The sequence below is a fragment of the Sus scrofa genome, chromosome 4 (assembly GCF_054392235.1).
Source record: "Sus scrofa isolate SSC_HxYL_T2T_F1_AM1 chromosome 4, Sscrofa_HxYL_maternal_Yorkshire_Landrace_v2.0, whole genome shotgun sequence".
Taxonomy (NCBI): domain Eukaryota; kingdom Metazoa; phylum Chordata; class Mammalia; order Artiodactyla; family Suidae; genus Sus; species Sus scrofa.
Window position 1 is genome coordinate 13,546,966 of NC_139386.1, and position 20,576 is coordinate 13,567,541.

Sequence of the window (20,576 nt, forward strand, 5' to 3'; positions counted from 1 at the left end):
TTACTCGTCATCATCACTTTTATAGAGTTTTAGAGTCTCCTCATCTGATGAAAGAGCCTGAAGTAGCACTTTCCGGAGTGTTGGTGAAGACTATGTGGAATCATCGGTAAGTTTAGTCACAATACCAAGCACAGGATTAATTTCCCGAGAAGTGCCTACTTAACATTGCAAAGGACCCATGTTCATTATACAGCTGTACTTGTTGTTAAAATATTAAAACACTTCCATATCAGTTGATAAATAGCTGCTTCCCTGAAACCCACCCCCTCATCACCTTGTCACTGTCATCTTCCTGACCACCTGGCCACTGCCCTGGGACCACACTGTATATTCATTCTTGCAATCCAATAACAGGCCTGCCTATGGAGCTGGGGCCTCCAGCACTCTGCTGCAACTCTATGTGCAGAATTTTGATTGGTTGATGACTGCTGAAAAAATGCTAATGTCATGGCAGAATATTAGCTTCGTGCCTATAAAATACTATGACCCCTGTTTACAGATGATGAAGAAAGCCCAGGGAGAGAATGAGGAAATTTGTCCAAGGTTACAGAAATAATAAATGATTTAAACTGAGACTATTTAATCCCCAAAACTATGTCCAGACTCTAGGGAATGGAATCCCAGTCAACAAATGTGGTTCAGACCCTGGGACCTTGGGCAGGGGGCTTTGTCTCTCAGAGCAGGGGACAGAGTGAGAATGATTCTTCTGTCTTCCCTTCCTCTCCATGCACTGAAAAGTGTCAATATAGAAAAAAAAAAAAAAGGTGTAAATATAGGGACATTTTCCTTGTCTTTTTGTTCAGGGCAAATAATCAAGTTTAGCCGTCAGTTTTAGGCCAGAGAGCAAACTCACCGTGTTAATTATTCACAGGGTTGACCACTCTGCTCTTTTCTTGAAACTGCTAAACCAGCTGAGACAAACCAGAACAACAACACTGGTAAAACAAACTTTTCGGAAAGAATTCGTTAAAGTAGAGCCTACAAATATGTTTAGAGAGGGAGCATGAGCCAGTGAAAGCCAAAACACACAGTGAAAGGAGCATGGCCTTGGGAGCCAGAGAGACGCCACTTATGAGTGTGCTATTGGGCAGATCATGTAATAAGTTACCATGGTTTCATCATTTGGAAAATGATAAGTGTCTTGAAGAGTTATTTAGATTCAGATACAATAGATGTACAACCCTAAGCTCAGTGCCTGGCATGGGAGTGAAAATCAAAGTATTTGCTCACTTAGACTACAGAACCCTAAAGGAACCAGGCACTGAGTCAGCATCCAGAGGCTCCCAGAGGTCCCCAGTGGGCCAGGGGTTAATTAACCTTAACCTTGCTGGATTGCGGGGGCAAGGATGTGGCTATTGACCAGCCAGAATGGAAATCTTTTAGCTGCTGTGCTCATGTGTCCCCCTGAAGAGTTCTTGGTAGTAGTAGAAAATCTCAGGCATCATCAGGTCCAGTCTTCATTGCAGGAGAAAGAGGGAAGGACAAGGGACAGCTAGTAATTGGGACGTTGGTTTGTTTCCAATGGCACAGAAGGGGTAAAGGGAAAGTTGAAGCCCTTCTCCTTCCTATTTCCCATCCTCACTCCCCAGAAATGACAATTAGAAGCAGATTCTTGTGTCTTTTTTCTAGAAATTAGCCAATTAGCCTTCCTTCCTTCCATACAAATGGAATCGTAATATAATAATAGTTAATATTTAGCATGTGCTTGCTGTGTGCCTGGGAATATTTTAAGCATCTTATATGGACTGTATGTTTTTTAACCTTTATGACAACTCTGTGAAATAGGTACTGTTTTTATTTTCATTTTTCATATGGGAAACTGAGGCCCAGAGAGGTTAAAGCACTTGCCTAAAGTAGGTAGGGGCAGGAAAAAGAGCACGAGAAGTCAACATACATCTAACTTCTGTTTCATGCTTGCACAGCATTTCCTAATAGAAATGAATTATAGTTTAACTCATTGTTGGGTCTTGAAGTTGTCCAAATCTGTTCTAACCATCACAGCTGCTTCAAACAGCTTCGTGTTGTTTTCTTTGAAGTTTTACCTCTGGTTTGATGTCTAGTTTGTGCCAGGCACTCTGGGACGATCTTTACAGGCACGTAGCCATTTAGTACTCAGACTCCATGAGATTAGGAACCATTCGTTCTGCAGGGAGGTTATTCAGGCTCCCAGCCATTAAGTAACTTGCCCAAAGTCCCAGAGTTAGTCAGTGGCAGAGGGTGAAAATGAATTCGGGTATGTCTCATTTCAGGGTCCATGACACTGCAGTTACTATGTAACCTACATGGTGGTATGTGAAAATTATACATTTACAGGACTATTCTCCTTTTAATAACATTACCCTTTCATATTTTCCTATGTATTAATCACACTGTGACTTCATTTTCATATCTATAGATGAGTTAATAATACCTATTACTATGGACTGAATCGTGTTTCCTTCCAATTCATACATTGAAACCCTAGCCACCGAATGTGATGGTATTTGGAGCTGGGGTCTTTGAGAGGTCATTAAGTTTGGATGAGGTCATGAGAGGGGAGCCCCCTTGAAGAGACTGGTGTCCTCATAAGAAGAGACACCAGAAATCTTGCTTCCCCACCACTTCCCCTCTCTCCACAATGTGAGCACGCAGCGAGAAGTTGGCCATCTGCAAGCTAGGAAGAACCTAACCACACTGGCCCTTTGATTTTGAACTTTGAGCTTCCAGAATTGTGAGAAATAAATTTCTGTTGTTTAAACCACCAGTCTATAGTATTTCGTTATGTTAGCCTGAGCAGATTAACATGCCTACCTTATAAAATCATTTTAAAGATTAACAGAAACAGCAAGGTAAAAAAAGCATCTAGAATAATTTCTAGCGTGTTTTAGAGTTACATGACAGTATTGTCTAAGAGCTTCACAAGTACATTAGTTTCCTAAGGTTGTCATAGCAAAATACCGTAAACTGGGTGGCTTAAAACATTGGAAGTGCATTCTTTCGCAGTTTTGGAGGCTAGACGTCCGAAGTCAAGGTACTAAGAAGACCAGTGTCCCTTAAAAGCCTCTCTGGAGGAGGGGCCTTCCTTCCTTCTCCCCAGCTTCTGGTAGCCCCATGCGTTCTTTGGCTTGTGGTGCTATCACTGCTGTCTCTGGCTGTGCTGTCACCTGGCATTCTCCCATGTGTCTGTGTCTTCACACGGCCATCTTCTTTTAAGGACATCAATCCCATTGGAAGGATTCGCTCTACCCAGTATGACCTCATCTTAACTAGTCACATCTAAAAATGACCTTATTTCCAAATAAAATCCCATTCTAAAATATTGAGAGTTAAGGATTCAGCATATCTTTTCTGAAGGGAACAATTCAACCCATTGCAATATATCTTACCTAATTCAATCTCCATGGCAATTCAGTGAAGCAGATATTATCATATTAATTTTATAGATGAGGACACTGAGACTCAGAGAGCTCATGTAACTTGTCCAAGGTCACAAAGTGACTAAGCAAGTACATGCTCTACTACATTTTAGCTAGTAATGTTTGGGGGCATAGTAAGCACTCAAAAAAAATATATGAGTTTATTATCATTTTTATTTGTTTGCTTCTTATTTTATTTTGAAATGCCTTATAAATAACCATATATCTAGAGTAAGGATGAGAAAACTTTTTTTTTTTTCCTGAAAAAGGCCAAGCGGTATTTTAAATTTTGTAGGTGGTATGGTCAGTCTCTGTTGCAACTACTGAACTCTGCTGTTGTAGCATGAAACTAGCCAAAGGTAATATGTGAGCAAATGAGCACGATTGCATTCTAATAAAACATTTGCAAAAATAGACGGTGTTTATCTATTCATCAGTTGATGGACATTTGGGTTACTTTCACATTTTGGCATTTATGATGAATAGTCTTGTTATTTGTAGTGTCTCTGAAGCACAAAACTTTTTAATTTTAATGAAGTTCAAGTTATCTATTTTTTTCTTTTATTTCCTATGCTTTTGGTATCCTAAGAATGCATTGCTTAATCCAAGACCATGAAGACTTACTCCTCTGTTTTCTTCTAAGAGTTGTATAGTTTTAGACTGCTATTAATTTTCTCATCCAATTTGAATTAAATTTTGTTTGTAGTTTCATTCTTTTGCATGTGGATATCTAGTTGTCCCAGAAACATTTGTTGAGAACACTGTTCTTTTCCCCACTGCCTTGTCTTGGTACTCTTTGCAAAAGTCAACTGACTATAAATTTAGTTTATTTCTGGATTCTCAATTGTATTCCTTGATCTGTATGCCTGTCATTAAGGCAGTTCCTCATGGTCTTGATTACTGTTGCTCTAAGTATTGAAACAAAAAAGTGTGATTCTTCCAACTGTGTTCTTTCTTTTCAAGACATTTTGGCTCTTCTGGGCCCTTGTATTTCCAGATACATTTTGGGATCATCGTCTCAATTTCTTCAAAATAGCCATCTAAGGTTTTGACAGAGATTACAATAAATCTTCAGAAAAAAATTGAAAGTATTACCATCTTAACAATATTAATTTTTCTAATCCATGGACATGAGAAATCTTTCCATTTATTTAAGTCTTCATTAATTTCTTTCAATGATGTTTTGAAGATTTTAGTATACAAGTGTTGCTTTCTCTTAAGTTTATTAAGTATTCTGTTCTCGATGCTATTATAAATGGAATGGTTTTCTTAATTTTATTTTCAGATAGTTTATTGTAAATGTGTAGAAATATATTTGATTTTTGTATACTGATTTTGTCTCTTGTAATCTTGCTGAATTCATTTATTTGTATTAATATCTTTTTTTTAAAATTTTTTTTTCTTTTTTTTTCTCTTTTTTTTTTTTTTTTTTTTTTTATTATTTTCCCACTGTACAGCAAGGGGGTCAGGTCATCCTTAGACGTATACATTGCAGTTACAGTTTTTTCCCCCACCCTTTCTTCTGTTGCGACATGAGTATCTAGACATAGTTCTCAATATTAATATCTTTTTATTCAACCCCTTACTTTTCTCTATAAACAAAGTCATGTTATCTGCAGATAGAGATAATTTTCTTCTTCCTTTTCAATCTAGATGCCTTTTATCTCTTTTCCTTGTTTAAATGTGCTGGCAAGAACCTCTAGAACAATACTGAATAGAAATGGCAAGAGCAAATATCTTATCTTTTTCCTAATCTTAGGGAGAAAAAAACTTTTAGTCTTTCACCATTTGTAAGATGTTAGCTATGTTTTTTTTTTTGTTTTCTTTTTTTTTTTTTTTTTTTTGTCTTTTTGTCTTTTGTTGTTGTTGATTTCTTGGGCCGCTCCCGCAGCATATGGAGGTTCCCAGGCTAGGGGTTGAATCGGAGCTGTAGCCACTGGCCTACGCCAGAGCCACAGCAACGCGGGATCCGAGCCGCGTCTGCAACCTACACCACAGCTCACGGCAACGCCAGATCGTTAACCCACTGAGCAAGGGCAGGGACCGAACCCGCAACCTCATGGTTCCTAGTCGGATTCGTTAACCACTGCGCCACGACGGGAACTCCTGTTTGTTTTTTTTTTTTTTTTTTTTTTTTTAATAGATGTCCTTTATCATTTGAGGAAATGTCTTTCTTTTCTTAAATTGTTTTCATCATGAAAGAATGTCATCAGATTATCTTTTTCAGCTTTTGAGAGGATCATGTGATTTTAAGCTTTATTCTGTTAATATAGTATCTTACATTAATTACTTTCTTTATGTTGAACCAAAGTTGTATTCCTGAGATGATCTTATTCATGGTATATGATCCTTTTTATATGTTGGTGAATTTAGTTTTCTAGTGGTTTTTTTTTTTTTTTTTTTTTTTGAGGATTTTGTGCCTATCTTCATATGGGATATTGATTATTGATGTGTAGTGGTTTTTTGTTTGTTTGTTTTAATTGTGATGTCTTTGATTTGGAATCAGTATAATATGAGCCTCTTAGAATGGTGTCCTGCAGGTCTCTGTTTATTTTCTTTTATTTCTTTCTATTTTTAGTCTTTATATTGCATAATTGCAACTGAACTGTCTTTAAGTTTACTAATTCTTCTGCCTGCTCAAATCTGCAACTGGGCGTACTTTATATCTTTTTATTGATAGTCTCTGTTTAATGACACATTTTTCTCATACTTTCAATTCTTTAAAAATAATTTCTTTGAGTTGTTTGAATATATTTATGACAATGGATTTAAGTCTTTAGTAAGTCTAATGTCTGGGCTTTCTCAGAGACAATTTCTGTAAACTATTTTTTTCCCTTTGTATGAGCCATACATTCCTATTTCTTTGCTTTTTTTTTATTTTTGTCTTTTTGTCTTTTCTAGGGCCGCACCTGCAGCATATGGAGGTTCCCAGGCCAGGGGTCTAATAGGAACTGTAGCAGCCGGCCTATGCCAGAGCCACAGCAACTCGGGATCCAAGCCGCTTCTGCGACCTACACCACAGCTCACAGCAATGCTGGATCCTTAACCCACTGAGTGAGGCCAGGGATCAAACCTGCAACCTCATGGTTCCTAGTCTGATTCGTTTAACCACTGCACCACGATGGGAACTCCCTGCATCTCTTATATTTTTGCTATTGTTACTGAAAATGAAAAATTTTCCAAAATAAACAACTTTTTACTTAGTTATCATTGATTTACAATGTTGCGTTACTTTCAGGTATACAGTGAAGTGACTCAGTTATACATATATATTTTTTTCAGATTCTTTTCCATTATAGGTTATTACAAGGTATTGAATATAATTCCCTGTGCCATACAGTAGGCCCTTGTTTTTTATATATTTTATATATGGTATTGTGTATCTGTTAATCTCATATGCCTAATATATCCCTTTCCTCCCTTTCCGTTTTGGTAACCATAAGTTTTTTTCTATGTCTATGAGTCTATTTCTGTTTTGCAAATCTGTTCATTTGTATTGTTTTTTTAGATACCCTATATAAGTGATATCATCTGATATTTGTCTTTTTCAGTCTGACTTATTTTATTTAGTATGATAATTTTATGTCCTTCCAATTGCTGCAAATGGAATTCTTTCTTTTTTGTAGCCAAATAATATTCCACTGTGTATGTATATCACATCTTCTTTATCCATCCATCTGTTAATGGACATTTAGGTTACTTCCATGTTTTAGCTATTAGAAATAGTGCTGCTATGAACATCAGGGTGTATTTATCTTTTTGAAATAGAGTTTTCATCTTTTCTGCATATATAAACCTGGGAGTAGGATTGCTAGACCATATGGTAACTTTGAATATTGGACATTTAAAGTAATACAGTGTGTCAACTCTGATGCCATATTCTCTCTTTCCTTTAAGCTTGTTGTTGCTGCTGTTTGTTTTTTTGTTTTTTGTTTTTTTTTAGTGACTTTCTTAGGCTAATTCTGTGAAACCTGTATTTTTTGTCACATGTGACCACCAATGTCTTTATTTAGTTTGCTTAGCGGTTAGTAAGTGAGTGGATGGCGATTTTATTAAAATTTCTTGAACTAATACTCTCCCAGCATTTTTAAGGGCTCTGTGTGTGTGTGTGTTATGTTTTAAGTGCTCTAGCAGGCAGTTTACAATCAAACTTATCCTAAACTTCCGCTGATACAGAGATTCAAGAAAACCATAGGTGAGAGAGTAGGACTCTATCAAGCTTTTCCTGGATGTATGCAGTTCTAAAAATGCACATGGGGAGTTCCCATTGTGGCGCCGCAGATACGAATCCAATTTGGAACCATGAGGTTGTGAGTTTGATCCCTGGCCTCGCTCAGTGGGCTAAGGATCCAGCATTGCCATGAGCTGTAGTGTAGGTCACAGATGCGGCTTGAATCCTGCATAGCTGTGGCTGTGGTGTAGGCTGGCAGCTGTAGCTCTGATTTGACCCCTAGCCTGGGAACCTCCATAAGCCATGAGTGCAGCCCTAAAAAGCAAATAAATAAATAAATAAATAAATAAATAAATAATAAAATGCACATGGGCTTCTAGGTTTCCAGGAATATGTTGAAGATTTTCAGAGGCCCTACGAACATTTCGTTACCCAGGTGTTTGCTTTAAAATTTTTGGTTAACCTATTGTTAGCTCTAACTGTTAGCATACCCTCAGGCAGCTGGATTGTAAACAATTGCCACTGATTGTATTCCACAAGTACTCTGTGGGTGGGGCACTTTACAAAAAGCAAGCTCTGCTTAGGTCAAATGAAGACAATCCCTGAAAATGGAGCTTTCTAGTGAACTGCCGGATAGGTCAAATATGACAGTTCTTTGGAAATGGGGCTTATAGGGAGTTCCAAACCCATTCAGCTTCCTTCAGCAGCAATTTAAGCTGCTGTTTTCACAGCTTCTGTAGTTGTGAGGCTACTGGCTTTTAGTGTTAGAAAAGAAATGGAGAGAGGGTGATGACCACAGGTTAAAATACCACAAGACTCACTGCCCTTGCTGAGATTCAGCCATTTTTCTTGAATGACTACTCCTTGGATTGTTGTAAGCCTTTGGTGATTTCTCAGAGTTCTGAAAAAGTTTATTTTGACAATTTTCATGAGTGTTCTCATTGCTTTTGTGGAGAAGTAAGATTTCAGAGTTCATACTCAATCTACCTCTTTAGAACAGTTGATTGTGTATTTTTTAAATAGCTATATAACAAATTGTCATAAGCTTAACAGCAAAGACAACCTCCAGGTATTATGTGTACTTTTTGTAGGTCAGAAGTCCTGGCATGGAGTAACTCGGTTTTCTGCTCAGAGTCTTACGAGGCTGACATCCATGTGTTGGTTGGACTATATGTTCTCTTCTGGAGCCCAGGGTTTTCTTTCTCACTCATTGAGGTTGGTGGAAGAATGTAAATTGTTGTAGGACTGAGGTCCCTGTTTTGCTGCTGGCTGATTCATCTCAACTCTGAGAAGCCACCTTTTGGTCTAAACCATGACTTAGAAACCTATTTTCTCAAAGCCAGCAGGAAAAATCTCTCCCCAGTCTGTTAAGGTAGAATCTTATATTATGTAACCTAAACATGGGAGTGAATATCCTATCACATTCACAGGACCTTCTCAAAGACAGGGAGTATGTAACATATAGGTATACGAGGGAGTGGGATTCTTGGAGGCCATCTTAGAATGCTGCCTACCACAGGCTTCATTGTGGGTTTTTAAGCATTTGGCTACAAAAGATATCATTTCCAGCTATACTTCATTTGAGTAGAACTGTTTCATATAGCTTAATCTAGTATTTAGAATAACCCTCCAACATAGAAAGGGATGGTGTTCTTAAACCCATTTTAGATATTGAACAAAAAGGCTTGGGGATATTATATGATTTGTTCATGGGCACATGGATTGTGAGAGACAAATAATTCCTCTGATCTAGGTAGAGTGCCTTCTGCTCTACCCCACACCTGCCTGCATGTTAAAGGTCAGTCCTTTTGTTTTGTTTGCTGCATGGCAATGAGGATGTTAGTACCCGAGGTTTCTTTTCTTTTCTCTGTGTGTGTGTTTTGTTAGGGCCACACCCACCGTATATGGAGGTTCTCAGGCTAGGGGTCAAATCAGAGCTACAGCTGGCAGCCTACAAGGGGAGGCCATAGCAACACTGGATCTGAGCCTCGTCTGTGACCTACACCATAGCTCATGGCAACACCGGATCCTTAACCCCTGAGCAAGGCCAGGGATCAAACCCGCAACCTCATGGTTCCTAGTCAGATTCATTTCCACTGCGCCACAATGGGAACTCCGAGTACCCAAGGTTTCTTTAACGGACTTGGTTTCTGGAACAGTCTCCCCTCGGGTTCCTCCAACTTATGCATGTGTATTTGGGGAGAATACCTGAGCATGGAAAATAGTATTAACCAGGAGTTTTGATAAAATGGAGTTTTCAGGGGTGAATTGCAATTTAAATAGCTGAAAAATTCCATTTACTTCCAGCAATGTATTCTGAATGCTCCCTCTGGCCCAGCTCAAAGGGAGCAGACAGTCATCTCCTGCAGAAAGTAAATGGAATTTCTCTTTTTCTTTTTCTTCGAAATGCCTTGAAATAAGCAATCTCGAGGCTGGCAATGAGGCCTCAGTGAAGACATCATCAGAAGGAACAGCAGAAGGTTCTGAAGGTTGTCAGCCATCGACCAAACTCACTCTCACTTTGATATGATGGTTTTGCAAGTGGTAAAAGAAATTAACCATGTTATACCAGCTTTCCAACCTCCCTCTACTTAGTCTCCTGGTTCAGTGTATCCAGTCATTTAAAAGGCTGTGGGTGTTCCTTAGTTCCAGCTCAACCCCTTTAATTATTCTGTGTCTTTCTGCAGTGCAAATAGCTGTTTGTATACTTATATGTGTCCCTATATTTTCTCACATAACATATGCAATCATATATGGGTTTTTTGTTTATATATATATATATATATATATATATATATATATATATATATACTTTTCACACATAAACACTGATTTTAAGTGAATCTTCTACCAGCTTACATGGCATCTGTCTCAGGTTAGTGAATAAGGAAATGTTTGGCCACTGTGTCTTCTCTGTAGATCCCTGTTGCTCCCCAACTTCAGGTTAGCTTCCTGACCTGAGTTCTTTGATAGGTTTAAGAAAAGGCATTAACTTGCAATGTGTCCAGTTTCTTTCTTGTTGTAAATGTGGAAGCTGAATTCATACCAACTTTCTGTATCTCTGAGCTGAAACCAACAGTCTTTGCATTACAATCATAAATCTAAAAATGTACCCTAGGTTAGAAAGTATTCCTCCTTTGTTTAAAACTGTTATTGTTGTTTGATTTCCTTTCCCTGATTCTAGTGAAGTTGAACATCTGTCCTGCTCATCATCAGTCATTTGTAGACCCCTCAGATCCAGTGCGGTCCCAGATGTCCTCTGGAGAGTCCTGGGAGGAAATCTGGGGGTGCTGGACAGGGAGGAAGATGTAGGGTGATTTGGGGAGGCAAGAGAATTGATGGAAGTGGTTCCTAGTCCCAATCATCAGCTCTTTCCTTACGCTTTGTTCATCTCCAGGGCTAAAATCTCTACAACACCCCCCTTTATTCCTCCACGGCCTGACCTGTCTACTCTAGGATCATGTATTTTAACTTCATTCTCAATTGTTCTACCAACAGAGAGTCAAGCCGGAAGAACTCCAGGATTGGACCCTGGCCTTCTGTCAGGGCAAGCAGCATCTAAGGCAGAGTGATAAAGGCAGGATCAGGCAGGGTCCTAGGAGAAGACTTCGCCTTCAGGTTAGTCATGCTCGAGGAGAGTTAAATTGAGAGATTATTATGCTGTGAGTGTGTATAAGGAAACCATGATGGGAGAAGCAGCACTGGGTCTATTAACAACAAGGTTCAGGAATTCTCTGATGGCCTAGTGGGTTAAAGGTCCAGTGTTTTCACTGCTGTGACTAGGGTCACTGCTGTGTTGCAGATTCGATCCCTGACCTGGGAATTTCCACATGCTGCAGGTGTGACAAAAAAGAAAAAAAGAAAAAAAAAAAAAGAAAAAGAGATGGAAACGGAAATAACTGTGGCACCTCTCATTTAAAAAAAAGGGGGGGCAAGATTCCCTTTTTACCCCCAAGGTCTTTATTGTGAGGGAGTGGTCTTTGGAGCAGAGACAGAAGGGCCCTCCCCTGTACGGAGAAAGTTGTGTGGCCTGAATGAGACCCAAGGTGAAGGCAGGTGGCCAATTCCAGGTGTGATTGGGAATAAACTCTCCTCCCTCCTTCTTCTGCTGATGTTTATAATTGGTCAGTACCAACTAGAAGCCAACTGGCAGGGGAGCCCATTGATGGATTTGTCCAAGTCTGTCTCTTGGGGCACAGATGAGAAGGTGGAGAGGGGATCTGAGCAGGTCAACTGAATACATCCAGCACAAAGACCATGGGGAGCACATGTCAACAGGTATTCATATGGCTATTTAAGATTTCTTGAATTAAGTACCTAAATACTGTACAATGTTAATAATTTTGCTCTGATAATTCAACCATGACATTGAATCACCCTGTAAAGGGTTTACTGTTATTACTTCCACAAAAATCCAAGGCAGAGCGTGATTAGTAATTTGGCCAACATTATATAGCTAGAAAGACTGGTGAAAAAAATGTTCATAAGACTCCAAAGTCCTTACCAATGACCACGAGACTCTGCAAATTTATTTGACCGTTTTCTTGGGCAATCACTCAGAGCCAGATTTTTCTCCCTCCACAGTCTAAGGAGCCTTTCTGATCTGGCCCTAGCCTTTCCTTCCTCTCCAAAAGTGGACTGAGTCTTTAGTCAAGCTTTAAGAAATTGGGCCCAGGCACTACAGGCAGGACCAGATCAGGTAAGGACACCTGGAAGGTAAGCAGAGCATGTGGTGGCCAGGCAGAGCCAGGGAATAGGGAACAGGGAACCAGCAGAAAGGAACAAAGAGACCACACAGACACATTTCACCTGCAGCCTGGATGTCAGCCCAAGGGGAAGAGAGATAGGGATGCAGAGGTCATAGGCGAGGCTGGCACAGTTCCTTAAGAAACACATGAAAGGTGAACGTGACTTTGCTTTAGTCCAACAAAAGCAGCTAATACTTAGGGGTTAAAGCACATTCTTATGTTTTATTAGATAAAATAAATCTTCCTGAAAGCAGGGCCTTTTCATTTTGGTATCCCTACCATTAAGCAAGGTGCCTGGCACCTAGTAGCCAATATCAACAGATATTTGTTAAATAAATAATTGGAAATGTAGTAAAAAATGGAGCTAGGAGGGATTTGGGAGCCAATAACATTGGGCACATAATTCTGGTTTTGTTGACTATTGAGTGAGAGTCCTTAGGGGTGATCTAGTTCCTGGGAACCTTAATTGTGCTCATACATGAAATGAAAATGAAGAATTCTTACATTTGCAGGGTTGTTGGGAAGTTATATACGCACTATACACGTACATACTATACACAATATACTGGCTATGTAGTAAATATGTTTTACACACACACACACACACACATTCATACACACTCAACACCACTTTTGCATCTAGCAAAGTAACCATGACAATATGATGACAGTGACCAGGATAATGAAGAAGTAACTTCCCTTGTGGGGGGTTCCTATATTTTTTGCTATTTCCACTATTTCAACAAGATTCTTTTCCAAACAGCTCCATCTAAGCAACAAATAGGCCTTAAGCTTCCCACTTGAGAAAAGAGCAGGTGATAAAGCTGAGCGGTGGCAAAGTGACCTCTGTTATTAAATCAGCACAATAGTGCAGGCTCACTTTTTCCTACTTATAACTGTTATAAAGGAAGGTCTAAAAGCCACCCCATTACATCCTCTCAGAAGTAAAAGCTCTTGCTGCAGGGGTTTGCTGAACCTTCCTAAGGCAGGAAACACTGGGCCATGAGCTGGGTGCTTAAACAGTTCATCTCTAGCTTAGTTGTGACTTAAAAAAAAAAAAAAAAATCCCACTTAACCTTTCTCAGTCTATGAAAGTCGGAATCTGTTCACCTTCATTCTTCTCATCTTGGGAGGTCCCAACCTTTACACTCATCTCCATACCTCCCACTCGTCATTCCACCAAAATTCTCTCTGGTTACTGATAAAATTGGTTATGATGGCATTTAATAGAAAGAACAGCGACAGACTCCCCCTCGCTCTCAGTACCAGCTGCTTTGCTGATACACGCACACCCACCTATGGTCTGACAAGGAGGCAGCAGAGAAGAACTCTCCTGTGTTCACTGGGTTCCCAACATGTGCTCATCATCTACTATGCAACCTGGGTGGTGGGGGAGGAGAGAAGATGCCGAAACCCAGGGCCACAGCATACAAACAGATAGCAGCTGCCCTTCAAGGAGTAGCCCAACATTTTTTAAGAAATGTTTTCCATAAAATTCATCAGCTGACAAATGTCCTTGGTCCATGTGCACTATGATGATCTAATACTAACATGAATCCAAGTTAGACTTCAAGCAGAATTACCTGAAATGCTCAGCATCAATAAACACTGCTCTCTGCTGCAAGAAAATGCATGAGGAGAGCTCAGTTGAGAATTTCCCATAAAGCGCTCTCAGTAACAATCACTAGAGCGATCTTGATTCTCCTCCTTCACTCCTTGGAAGAGGAACCACTTTGGATTCCTTGAGCCTCTAGTTCATACTGATCTTCTGAGGGGGATTGAGAAGGAGGCCCTTTCATGTCCATGAGGACAGGAATCTCAGGCTGGAGTTCATTGGCCTCTGCAAAGTTCTATGAATACTATCCACAAAGCTTTGGCTATTTAGGCAAAATTTGTATCTATCTCTTCCATGAGCTTCTTCTTCTCCTTTTTTTTTTTTTTTTTGAGAAAAATTCCCATCTCCTTCAGGAGAATCCCATGGTTGTATGCATCCTCTAAAATTGTAAGAGCCATTAACCGAGAGGGGTTGCTCAAACATTCTGTAAATTTCACACAGTGTATTTTAGCCAAAATTCAGAAAGAAAAAAAATTTAAAAACCCTTCCTTTCTCCGTGGCTTATGGGATTCTCACTCCTTTCCCAGAGGTCAGTGAAAGACCTGTGTCCAGAGGCAGCGTGACAGTGAAGGAGTTGTGGTAGAGAAGGCTGTGTTGTAGCCAACACTCTAATGGCAGTTGGCTTTCTGAATCTGTGTAGTCTCTACAATACTAGCTATTGGAGGTTGAAGAAGAATACTTTATGTCAACCCCCTGCCACCAGATATAGCCTTGAAGGAACATGTTAATTGTACAGAAAGTTTGATGGCTTCTATGTACTCCAACAAGTATACCCCCAAATATTTACCAAGTGTGCAAAACTAGAGAGTGAGTCTTCTTGCTAATGGTCCATTAGCAAAGTTCTACTCAAGTTCTGCATGTGAATTTTGACCAGTCTCTTAATGCTCCAACCTGTGTTTCCTCACCTGTTCAGTCCAGGTGAATCGACTCACCTATCCTGACTTTAAAGGATGTAATAGTTAAATGATAGAATTGCTGAATCACTAAGGAAGAAATGAAGCATGTAAGAACATAGAAACCTAGGTATCCTAGTCTTTATGGAAAGAATGTGATTGTTCTGAAAGGCAACTATGACAAAAGTAAAAGGATGGCTTCCAGGAAGAAGAAACTAATGGTTAAGGTGGTAAGGGATTTGTTGAAAGTGGAAACCAGGGTCGAAATATTTTGTATGAGTTTGCTCACATAAACGTACATTCTCCTAGGCAAGTTTGAAGATTGTTAAATGCATCTGATAAGGAAGGAATCTAACCAGTGGTATGGATTTGGATCAGATGTCAGTTCAGTGATCACTGTGAAAAATCCTGTGGACCTTTTGGCTTCCCGGATGCCAGCCTGACCACTCAAGGGCCTGACATCCTCTGAAAAGGTATTCCTGAGTTTTAAACCCACTGGGCAACCACTTCTCTACATTTGCCCTGTCAGACTGTGCCTACTTCATGCGTCACTCATTTACTTGTCTGTGCATCATATAGATTGAAGTGTTCAATAATAATACTGCTAGTAACAAGGATGTACTATGCTGGGTTCTACTTTATGTTACTAAGATTATTCTTCACAAATACACTGCAAATTAAGTATAAAAGATTTGTTGGTTATAACTCCAACCTGGTTAGTAGCCATCAGGACAATCAGGAAATAGCATTACTTGTTTACTTACTGCCTTCAAACTTTCTGATGTGTTGGCTTTCTCCTTCTCTTGATGGCATATGTGGGAGACTCTATAGCTTCCTGGTTATTTTCAAGTATTATCACACACAGTTAAATCTAAAATAATAATAATAATAATCTCACATCCAGCTTAAAGCTACTCCCCTTTGCCCTGTTCAGGTGTTAGGTAGATATATAGAGCGCTTGGACTCTTTTTCAGTTCTCCTTGCTCCACCTCTTACCTGTCCCACCTCGTTGGTGATGGAATTTTCAAGATTAGGGATGTGGGAAGGATGCAAGATCAGGTGGCAGATACTGTTCATGCTGTTCTCTTGGCTGTTGAGAACCCTCAAAATGAGTGGGATCCACATGTTGGCTCTTCCAGGTGGCACCTTTCATGCAGGTTCCTCAGAGATGCTGACTTGGCAATGTGCAAGATGAATCTCTTTGAGTACTCCAGTCCCCTGGAGGAGATGAGTTAAGCTGATTGTCTTCAATATCTTCCATATCTTGAAGATATCTTCAATATCTTCCATATCTTGAAGATATCTTCAATATCTTCCATATCTTGAAGATATCTTCAATATCTTCCATATCTTGAAGATATCTTCAATATCTTCCATATCTTGAAGATATCTTCAATATCTTCCACGATATTCACCTGGCCCAGTAAAATGTACACAGACTTGCTCTGCCATGGTGGGCAGCTTTGATGAGCTTCACCCTTCATCTCTACAGGCAGACACTGGTCTCTGTGTTTCCAACGCTGGGGGATATCTTTTAAGATTTCTTAAGAACTCTACTATACTCTCCCTCAGGGGCAGCTTGGAACTATCTTTTCCAGGCATCCAGCCTGAGAGTGAGATGCCATTTTGCCCTCTTGTGACAAATCCTCCATCCAAGACTGATTATCCTATACGTCCTCATTTTGCCATGGGTGAATGGAAACAAACCCATCTCTAAACTAAAGACTCTTTGAAAGAATCCTCTTTTCCCTAAGGAAGCTTCTAGCCTGACTGTCAGCAAGTTGTTGGGAGTGTTAGATTTGGTTACCAATTAGCAGTTCTCCTGTGGAGGGGTTTAGCTCCTCTTTAGAAGGCATAGCTACTTAGCTTTTTCACCATCTTTGGAGTCTCAGCCAAAACTCTAAGTTCTGCCAAACATTTGTTCTAATCCTTTTGCCCATGAGGACATGAATTGCAAAAAGATTTGCTGCCAAATGCTGAGATCACTCCACTTGTAAGAGCAAAAGTTAGATTTGAACCCTGACCTGTCCTCCCATGCTAATCATCTCTCATACTCCAAGTGTCCTCTTTAACTAAAGTTGCTTAGGACCAGGAAGAAGGAAATACACTTAATCCCATTTTATAGATGAGTTAATACAAGCTCCAAAATTTTAAAAAGACTTGCTTAAGATTAACCCCTGGACTAGTAAATGTCCTAACAGGAAACAGATCCTATGCGGAGGAGGCTACTTTAAAGACAATTTAACGAAAGACTATTTGAAAAGGTGTGGGCTGTAATACAACACCGTAAGGGTTAGTTCACTACTTCAGGACTAGTTAGCAGAAGGGCCATTACCTCTAGGACTAAAGGGAGGAGAGGAAAGAGTTGCATCTCAAGGGCGACCTGGAGAGGAGCAGGGATCTCAGGTTGTAGGAGCCAGCCAGTCTTAATTCATGGCTCAGGGAGGAAGCTGGCCTGCCTGCTTCCCTGCTCAACCTCCAACCTCCTCTGGGGGCCAAACTCAGGGTGGGAGCCAGAGGGCACTGGCACTTGTTGAACTTGTCCTTTCAGGTTGGTCTCCCAGAGCACAGAGCCAAAGAAGAGTGGAGAATGGCTCTGACCCACTCATCTAGTCATGGCAGAGCTTGGGTTTGAAATCATATCTGCCTGCACCAAACCCAGGGCCACCTCTGCCCTAATTTCCTTATGTGGTTGTGACACTTTATATTGTGTCACAATATATGAGCCCTAAATGTTCTTAGGGCGGGGAATTTTCTTGCCATCTTTATAAATGCTGCCACCCCAGTACATAAGACACTCAGAAAAAATCTGTTGACTGAGTGACTGAATGAATGAATGGATAGAGGGATGGGCTACAGATAAGCTTGAAACACATTGAGACAGCATAAGCCAGAGAAGCAGTATGTGTTGCACCAACTCTCTATACGAGATGATGTCTACACACTTTTGTGTACGTGAAATTTTATGTTATGTATTTTGTGTATATTGTCTCATTTAAATCTCACCTACATCAATACTTGAATTATTACTCCTTGATGAGTCACCCTAGTTTATTTGTGTAATGGTAGTGGCTGAAGTGGGATCTGAGCTCATATCATCTAACTCTAAAGCCAGTACTCCTTCAAGAAACACTCAATTGAGTATAATATGATTTAATAACAGGATAATCATAGTTTTATCTCAAAGTCTTTCTCTGTCTCTCTCCCTCTCTTCCTTCTGTCATTGACTCATTGCAAAAATTAAGTTATCTCTCTTAAAAGAGATATCTCACATTCTGGATGTGTCTGTTGGCTTCCTTGTAGTTTCATTTAAGTTGTTCCTCTGTCACATGTCCTATTTTCTGTAAGTAAAGCTATTAAGTACTGGTTTAATTCAGATTCAGCTTTGTTTTTCTTTTTTCTTTTCTTTTTTTGACAAGGACACTTTGTGAGTAGTGCTGTGTGTTTCATATTATAGTACCTCAGGATAGACACAAAGCCTGACTATACCACCTTACATAAGGCTAAGTTAATCATGAATTTAGGTGATTTAGGAAAATTTTAATTATTATTATTATTAAGTGGTATTATGAAGTTAAGCACCAACCATGTAGCAAGTGTTATGATTGGCATCACACATTATCTTGTTGAATCCAAAGTCTGCATGCAAAGTGTTCTCATCCTCATTTATTAAATGAGAAAACAGGCTCAGAGAAGTTAAGTAGGTTCTCTGAAATCATCCAGCTAGGGAGTGACAGAGATAGGATGTGAACTTGGAGCTGATGGACTCTAGAGTCTATGTTCTGAACAACTATGTGCTTATGCTTCATTTATTTATAGCACATTCTCACAGTCCACTCCTAGAACTTTTGATTTTTGTTTGTTTAATAGAATAAGTCAGAGTAATTTTACATTTAACATTAGAGCCAGTGTTGGAAAAAGGGCTGAGAAGGGAGACCACTTTGTTGCCAACCATGCCATGGAAGGAGGGAAGCAAGGATAAGAAGGAAGAGAAGACATGGAGAAAGGCACTTAGAACAGCTTGCAGCAGGCTGCAAAATCCAGAAAGACTGTCTATTGAGAGCTTTTAAATTGTACTTTATAAAACCACAACCCAAAGTAACTTAGAGAAAAAGAGCCATTGATTTGCTCAAGTCTCCAAACTATGGAGAGGCCAGAGGTGGACCAGCCTCAGGGACCTCTAGACCTACAAACTAGATAGGATTCTGTTGAATTCTCCCTCCATCTCTCAGCCCTGCTTCTTCATGCATGCTGGTTTCTTGCTCCCAGGTTGGCTGTCTCCACACGGCAGGAACTATGGCTACAAACAGTTCATTCTTAAAACTACCTCACCCAAGATGAAAGTGATCTATCTTTTCTTCACTACAGTGGGGAAAAATCCCAAGGAAGGACTCTGATTGGCTGGGCTTGGGCCAATCAGAACAGCCAGGGAAGAAGGGCCCTATTATTGGTCTACTTGTGTCACATGTCCCTCCTATGGCCAGGAAAGCAGGGTTCATTAGTATAAGAAGGAAATGGGGAGTTCCCATTGTGGCTCATTGGTAACAAACCCAACCAGTATCCATGAGGATGCAGGTTCAATCCCTGGCCCTCCTCAGTGGTTAAGGATCTTATGTTGCAATGAGCTGTGGTCACAAACGAAGCCAGATTGGCTTGCTATGGCTATGGTGTAGGCTGGCAGCTGCAACTCTAATTTGACCCCTAGCCTGGGAACCTTCATATGCATTGAGTGTGGCCCTTAAAGAAAGAAAGAAAGAAAGGAAGGAAGAAAGGAAGGAAGAAAGAAAGAAATGAATCACATAAATAAGGCTACTGGAGGAATTGTGAGCTACGTAGTCACCTCTGAGTCCATTTTCCACATGTTCTTGTTATGAACAAATGATAGCAGATGATATTCAGAGGCAGGCTCTGGGATAACTGAAAAAGAGAAATGTAGGGGGAAGGAAACTGATGTTTATTAAACACCTACATATGCTGAATAGTATTTCAAGTGCTACATACATAGATTATTTATTTAATTTATTCTTATATAGGGAAAAATGTTTATTCACATTTTTTTTTTAATTTTTATTTTTTGGTCATGCCCGAGGCATGCAGAAATTCCTGAGCCAGGGATTGTACCTAAGCCACAACAGTGATGACGCAGGATCCCTAACTGCTAGGCTATCAGAGAACTCTATAGGGAAATTTTTTTTTTTTAATTTCTGTTATTATTGTAGGATCTGATACTTTTTAAAATTTTTTAAATTTTTAATTTTTTAAATTACTCAATGAATTTATTACATTTATAGTTGTGTAATGATCATCACAATCCAGTTTTACAGTTATGTCCCTAAATGTGGATTTGTCTGATGAAAAACAGAATACATGTCAGGATTTTGATTCTACTCTGACCAGCTGACCCAAATATAAATGGAACTCTGCTTCATTTTTGTGAAGAGGCATTTGCTAAACTGAGTACCCTAAACTCAGTATTTTATTGTCATTTTTAAAAATAAACTGAAGCTTGCAGAAATGAAATGATTTGCCCAAGATCAAAGTTAGTAAATAGGAAGCCAGGATTTGAATTTAAGTTTTTATAGTTCTAATACCTGTGCTCTTTCCTTTAGACCCAACATATTTTAGTTCTAGAGGCACTGAGAGTGGAGGAATGATACCCAACTACAGAAATTCTGTGTATGAAGCAGATGCTTCTTCACAAAAATGAAGCAGAGTTCCATTTATATTTGGGTCAGCTGGTCAGAGCAGAATCAA

The 20,576-nt window shown here is 39.6% G+C and overlaps 1 protein-coding gene across 2 annotated transcripts in view; it reads left to right on the forward strand.

The window, feature by feature from the left end:
• The window catches only part of LRATD2 (LRAT domain containing 2), a 32,025-nt gene extending 16,730 nt beyond the window's left edge, over positions 1-15,295 (forward strand). The window contains exons 3-4 of one of the 2 annotated variants that reach the window (XR_014843367.1): positions 11,065-11,184; positions 15,132-15,295. The gene's annotated coding sequence lies outside the window, so the exon portion shown is untranslated. Of the gene's footprint in view, positions 1-25; positions 764-11,064; positions 11,185-15,131 lie in introns of those variants that run through there. The other variant, XR_014843368.1, reaches the window with a different exon arrangement.
• The last annotated feature ends 5,281 nt before the right edge of the window (positions 15,296-20,576 follow it).